This window comes from Triticum aestivum, chromosome 2D (assembly GCF_018294505.1).
Source record: "Triticum aestivum cultivar Chinese Spring chromosome 2D, IWGSC CS RefSeq v2.1, whole genome shotgun sequence".
Lineage (NCBI taxonomy): Eukaryota > Viridiplantae > Streptophyta > Magnoliopsida > Poales > Poaceae > Triticum > Triticum aestivum.
The window spans coordinates 652,316,933-652,323,716 of NC_057799.1; the positions used below are offsets into that span (position 1 = coordinate 652,316,933).

The window sequence follows — 6,784 nt, forward strand, 5'->3', positions numbered from 1 at the left end:
CGACGAACAGGAAAATCCACACATAATGTGTAATACCATCAAGACCGGGCCGACCTAAACGGACGGGGCATTTGTCCGCCTTTTGTCCGTTTGGTTCGGCCGCCCGCCCGGCGTCCGTGCAGTTTTGCATTTGGGTCGGCAGTGCGCCCAACGCGCCGATCCATTTCATGTCCGTACTCAACTTTAAAAAAAAGGCCCACGGCCGATCATGCCAGCGGCCATGTCACATGCCAGCACCATGCCAGTGCCGGCTTTAAAAATTATCACCACAGTTCATGCTGGCGCACTCGCCAGCCGGCCGGCACACATGCCAGCACACAAAAAAGGGTGGGACTTGAGTTCGACCACGCCATCGCGGCGCTCGTGGTCATGCCAGCACACCTGCCGGCATACAAAAAAGATGGCGCTCGCCGCCATAGATCCCTCGTCGTCGAACTTGAGCATGTTGTCCTGCATCTTCTCGAACCACGGCCTTTTCCTTGGCGACATGGTGTTGAGATCCACCTTCATGATCTCCACCCCGGTCATCATGCTCACGAGCGCCACTTCTTTCGCCTTGGTCTTGGCGTTGGTGGCCTCGATCTCTAGCATCTTGGCTTGCTTCTCCGCCTCCATCTCAAGCTGCTTGGCTTGCATCTCCGCGTCCATCTCAAGCCTCCTTTGGATCTCCATGAAGGCGTTCATTTGCTCTTCTTTGAAACGCCGGCGCTCCTCCTCCCTTGAGTCCTTCTTGTTCATCATGCCCTCCACGCTTGCGATCAAGGCGTTGGATGCCGCATCCCGCTTGTGCTCCTTCTTCGAGTTGGTCTTCCCCCGCGGCCGTGCCGGCTCGCCCTCCCCAACCTCCTCCACGGCTTGCTTCCCCCCACGCGACTTGAGGGCGGCATATTGCGCCTTGAACTTCTCCTCGTCCTTGATGACCCGAAAGCAATGGGAGAGGTTGAAGCACTTGCCATTGTGTTGAACCTTAAATGCCTCCAAAGCTTGAAATGCCTACAAAATGTTTCCATGCAAGTATATGGGCAAATGATATGCAAATGAACATGCAAGCATGAACTTGATGACACAAAAGAGGGCGGCTTGCTAGCATACCATGTCTTGCATGCCGATGCCGCTCACGGGGCGGGCCTTGATGCTCTCAGGAGTGGTGCAAAACTTGTTGCACTCTTGTTGGATCACCCTCCATTGCTTGGAAATGGACACCCACGCGTGCTCACAAATTGGTAAGGCGGAAACTTCTTGCGCTCATGAAACTCGCGGTGGACACGAATCCAAAAGATTGAATGCTTTTGTTCGGCGCCCGTCTTGGGGTCTTGTACAATGTCTCGCCAGCACTCGCAAAGAAGCTTGTCCTCGGTAGCCGTGTATGCCTTCGCGCGCTTGCTCTTACGTTTTGGCTTAGGACCGGCGACTTGGTTGGCAAGCTCGTCCTCGAACAAAGGTTCCACTTCGATGTCGCACTCGTCCTCTTCCTCTAGCCCGTAGTCATTTGGGAACTCGTGGTCGAGTGGGAAGCCGTCCAGGTCGATGCCGACCTGATCACGCATGAAGGCCGCCTGGTCGGGATCATAGCCAACGGTCGGCGCTCCGTCCTCGAAGATGAGGTTCTGCATGTAGTCCTCGTCGACGACGGACGACATTCCCTCGAACAGGTTGCGGGTGTCCGGGAGCACGCTTGGCCGGCGTCTGCCGCGCGAGTTTACTTGCACCACTGGATGACGAGCCACCGGCCACCGGGGTGGCGTTGAGGTCGATGGGCGCGGGCGCGGGCGTGGAAGGCGCGACCACGCTCACGTCGGGCGAGCACTCCCCGGAGAGACGGGAGGCCTGCGGGTACACGTGGAAGTGGGGCATCTGGGGTTGCAAGCCGACGCGCGGGGCGAGTTGGGCAGCACCATCCGAGGAAACGCCGATGAGCCGGTGCTGGCCGCGGCGCGGTGGCGTTGAGGAGGCTGTGCTGGCTAGGGTATAACCCTAGTATGTAGAGCGCCTCCCTCGTTGCCGCCGCGACGCGGGTGTTGGTGACCTCCTGCTGCGCGGCAGCGGCGACGGCGGCCTCATCCCTCGCATCCGCGGCGGCCGACTCTCTTGCCCACTGTGCGGGCGTCAGCGGCTTCTTTGGCTTGGCCGCGGCGGCGGTCTTGCGAGGGGCACGAGGCTTGCCTTTCCCGGACGGGGCAGCGGCGCCGGACGAGACGAGGGAGGCGAGGCCGGCGGCGGCGTCGAGGTCGATGGCGTCCTCCATGGCGGGTGTGGGGCGGGAGGGTTTTGGGGGAAAATGGGGGAAAATGATGGTGGCTGCCACCAACCAGCGGGCCCGGGGAGAGGAGTAGGCACGCGCGTCCTTCTCGTGTCCGCGTCGAAGCAAATCCGGCTCAAAATTGGGCCGGGAATGGGTCGCCATACGGACGACCCATTCTGTCCGCGCCGAAGCAAATCCAGCTCAAAATGATGGTTGACGAGTTGGGCCGTTTTTTCTGTCCGGGCCGATCCGAACGGACGCCAGCGAACGAAATGGGTCGTCCCATTAAAGTTAAAGTTGCTCTCATGACCACGACCATTTCTATTCGCAGGGTTAGGGCGAGGTAGCCTTGGGCGGGCCCAGCCAACCCGTGTGGCCGTGACGCATCTCATCGCAACGGAGAAACCCGTGAGGCGGGATGGGAGAAGAGCAACCCCGCTGCGTGCCATGACGCGTTCATGTCGAGTCTGTCCACGATCTGACGTGAAAAGCCTTGGCCCATGTTCACAGGGGGGCTCCTAGTCCCAAAACGTGAGAGAGAAAGAGCGTCCGAACTTGGAACCTCTACCCAGCCATGCATTCCCAAAACAAAAACAAAATGTCAAGCCATGCATCCTTGGCTGAGAAATGTGGTAGTCGTGTGTAAAATTGCACAAGGCCATATGCTACGTGGACCCTCATGGAGCAAGCATTCAGATTGGCAAGAAACCTGTCCAGGTGTAATACAACCATACCACAACAATGCACTATGGCAATATGCACACCTTGCCGGCGTGACACGTTGATGCAATAGAATCAGTGGCACAGCAGTGTCAAAGAACATTTTATATTTTGATACAGAAGAAATACATACGGAATAGGCAAGCACAGCGGCTGCAGACCAAGCACCACCGTAGTTCTCACAGCAATGAGAACAGAACCAAGCAGTAGCCGGCCTGACACGGTGGAAAGTAAGAGCATCGTCAGTTTTCCTCTTGAGGGCTGGAACCTTTTGTGCACGTGGCTCAAGTTCCCACTTGGGTCCAAGCCTAGATAGACCGTTCTCTCTGTGCTTGCTTCAATCAAAGTCCTGTAAAAGAGAGAAATAGAACCTTTTACATTATGAAGTGCGGATGTCAAAGCACTTGAAGGGTGCCGACTAGGGTGACCCCAACGGCACAACACACCAAAAACGCATTACATATGAATATAGGCGTTTTTTTTCATGTAAGGAATATATCATATGAAGCACATGCTTTCAATTTTCCGAGAGAAATAGAAACATAATGTATTTCTATACTAATATTGCAAAAAGAAAAAGGAGCAGCCATAAAAAGAATAAGATCGATACACAAGATAGCATGGCCGAACCGGACAAGTACCTTAATTTCTATGTGAGCGAGCTTCATCTTGTTTTCCTCGGATTCGCTCCACTTCTTCAAACCAGGGCATCTGCTAATCCGAAGTATTCGGAGCTTGGGGAGTTGTTGTATGCCCTCCGGCAAAGACCTGATGCCTTCACAACCACCGATCCAAAGGTGCTCGGGACCGGTCAAGTCCATGACCCAATGCGGCAGTGATGAGATGTCGCATCTGTTTATGAACAGACGCTCAACAGAGGAAAGATGTGGGATGATGTCAGGGGAGACTGTCAGGTCAGAACAACTCGTGATGTATAAATTCTCGAGGCCAGAGAGGTGGCGAAGCGGTCTCCACTGCTGCATGGGCAGCTCACTGTCTACAACTGTCAGACTAGTTGCAGTAGTTAATAGTACTGAAGAAGAAGAGGAGGAGGAAGCACCGGTGCTTGACATTGTACACTCTCCCCATGATGACAGCACATTATCACTCCTTTCTATCCTCAAGCTGCGAACTGCTCTAGGAAGAAGTGGCCCCATCCTCAACTTGGGGCAATTGTTTATGCTCAACTTAGAAGACATGCGACTGGAGTCTGACAGACTCAACTCTTCCAGATGTTCCATGCCGCTTAGTGTCAGCGAACTATTCTGTTGGCCGACCCATGTTGGCAAGCTGGCAACTCGTATACACTTTTCGGTGGCACTAGTTTCTCCAACAACACTTTATCATCCACAAACCTCTCAGCACCTACAGTCCATGACAATTCCAATGCTTCGAGATTGCTTTTTTCCATCAACTTTATACCCTGAGCCTCTTCTGCGGACCTCACATTTTCAAGCCAGACTATTTCCAGCTCCGGAGGATTCGTGTCCTTTAAGCAGATAAGATTGCTGCTCGATTCACCATCTCTAACGCGCACCTGAAAAAGTGGTAATGATACGAAACTGGTACTAGGATGAGGTACAGGTTTTTCAACCAGACCATAGCAGCCCCGTAAATATAGGGTCTTCAAACAATCAATTCTACCTATGCTTTCTGGTATCTTCTGAATCTTCATGCAGTACGAGAGGTCCAGTGTGTGCAGCTTTCTCAGGTTACAAAAACTTTCAGGTATAGCAGTAATACCATCATTAAAAGACAAGTCCAAATGCTCCAGATTGGAAAGGGCACTGATACGGTCAATCAAACTGTCATTTTCACCATATCGAAGGCACCCATGTAGATTTAAGTATTGTAGACTAGTAAGACCATCAAGAGATTCTGGTAGCGATCGAATAGAATAACAACTTGATAAGTTCAAATATTGCAGGTCCGTGAAACTCCACATGAACTTCCATATATTTTCCAAAGCAGAGCATTTTGACAAAACAAGATGAACCAACTTTTTTAGCTTCCCAAATGATTCTGGCAGTTCTTTGATTCTCTTACAGCCTGACAAATCAAGATACATCAGACCCTCCATTTCTCCAATTGACTCTGGCAGTGCAGATAGAGAAGAATCTCGAAGACTGAGATAAAGTAGTTTTGACAGCCTAGTGATACTATCCGGAATAACTTCATGTTGTACTCTTGGAGCATTAAGATACCTCAGCTGCTTCAATCGGCCAATTGATTTTGTCAATTCATGAATGGAGCACTCGCTCAAGTCCAAGACACGCAGGGATTTAGCAGAGGAAAATGCAGCATCATCAAGTCGAATTTCATCCGAACCCATAAAACGGATTGCCCTTATCCTCCGTAACTCCAATGGCTCTCTACAATCATTGAGCAGCGCATAGTGGCAGCGGTTTCCCTCAATGTTGCCATCATTGCCAGCCAGAAGAATTTCGTCGCCCATAACCGACCTTGCTAGATCATGCACCAAGTCGTGCATGGTGAACGCTGTAACATTGGCATCGTCATAGAACGATCTTGCAATCTGAAACAAAAGCCATTAGCAGTGTTAGATTTTTATATTTCAAGCATTTGATGCACTAACAAATTTGGCAGTGGGTAGCATGCTGGAGCAAATTAAGCTACGCAATTGTGTGGTACAATCGGTTTAATTACACTTATAGAAATTACATATGATAAAATGCCTTTGTACGAAAGTGCTTCTTTGAGCATTATTTTTGCGCTTGGGAGTAGTAAAGAATACTATTTGTTGCGTCCATCTCAAGTGAGAGTTGTGCATGGTTAAATAAAATACTTCTATATACTTTATTTAGTCTATAAGAACTTATTGTACTAATCAATGATGCTAGCTGGCGTAAGCACAAATACCCCTCTACCCTATGCAAAATAGCAAAGTTTCGCTTGGACCAAAACTTAAAATATGACTCTTACTTATATAAGATATAATGCAACCAAAGTTGAGCATTACTTTTTCCCCTTCAGCTATTATTTCTATAAGATTTTTTTTCTTTGCTAGCATATACAAAAATAAAATAAGAAATCAAAATAATCAGGGATGACCTCCAGTGCGCTGTTATGTGTGGGTATATGCTTATATAGTGTGTGTCGTGGTGTGTGTACGAGCAACTGAAATTTTCTAATTAGTCACGTCAATAAGTTGAGTATGTTGTAAAATGCATTAACCACTGAAAGATCGGATAAACATGTGCACCATATAAACAAGCATCTTATGAATTCCCCACCAACACCAATTACCTTCGAATGTTCAAGGAAGGAAAGCTTCAAAAGCTGTGTAATGTACATCTCGCCAAGCTCCCAAGCAGTGAACATTGGTGTTGCCCCAATAAAAGAAAAGAGAAATCCACTGGTGAATTAGATCATCTTTAGATATCTTGCATCCTTTTGGAAAGATTGACAAATAGGCAAAGCAGAGCTTCAAATACTGAGGCATAAAAGTATAGCTTAACCTCAAGGATGCAAGCACCCGTCTTGCAGCTTTATCTTTTGGATCTAAAGAAGAAGCAGATACTTTCCAGATATCACTGTCTCTCACTTTCTTCCATTGATGATAGGTCATAGTTTCCAGAATGGGTCCAATTGATTGAGCAGCTAAAGCCACGCCTCCACACTTCACTGCAATGGCTTCCCCAATGTCCTTCAACTGTTCTTTGTCGTCTCTAGATTCAAGGCCACTTTTTTGCTTTATTATAGTCCAGCACATCTCATCCGTCAGTGATGCTAGCTCATGTGGGGGAATGGTCGAAATTTTTGTTTGAGTATGAATGGCAGAAATTTTCCTTGCAATCTCCT

The 6,784-nt window shown here is 49.4% G+C and overlaps 1 pseudogene; it reads right to left on the bottom strand.

Annotated features, from left to right (window-relative positions):
• Positions 1-3,299: 3,299 nt before the first annotated feature.
• On the bottom strand, positions 3,300-6,301 carry LOC123056194 (disease resistance protein RPV1-like; annotated as a pseudogene).
• Between the last annotated feature and the right edge of the window lie 483 nt (positions 6,302-6,784).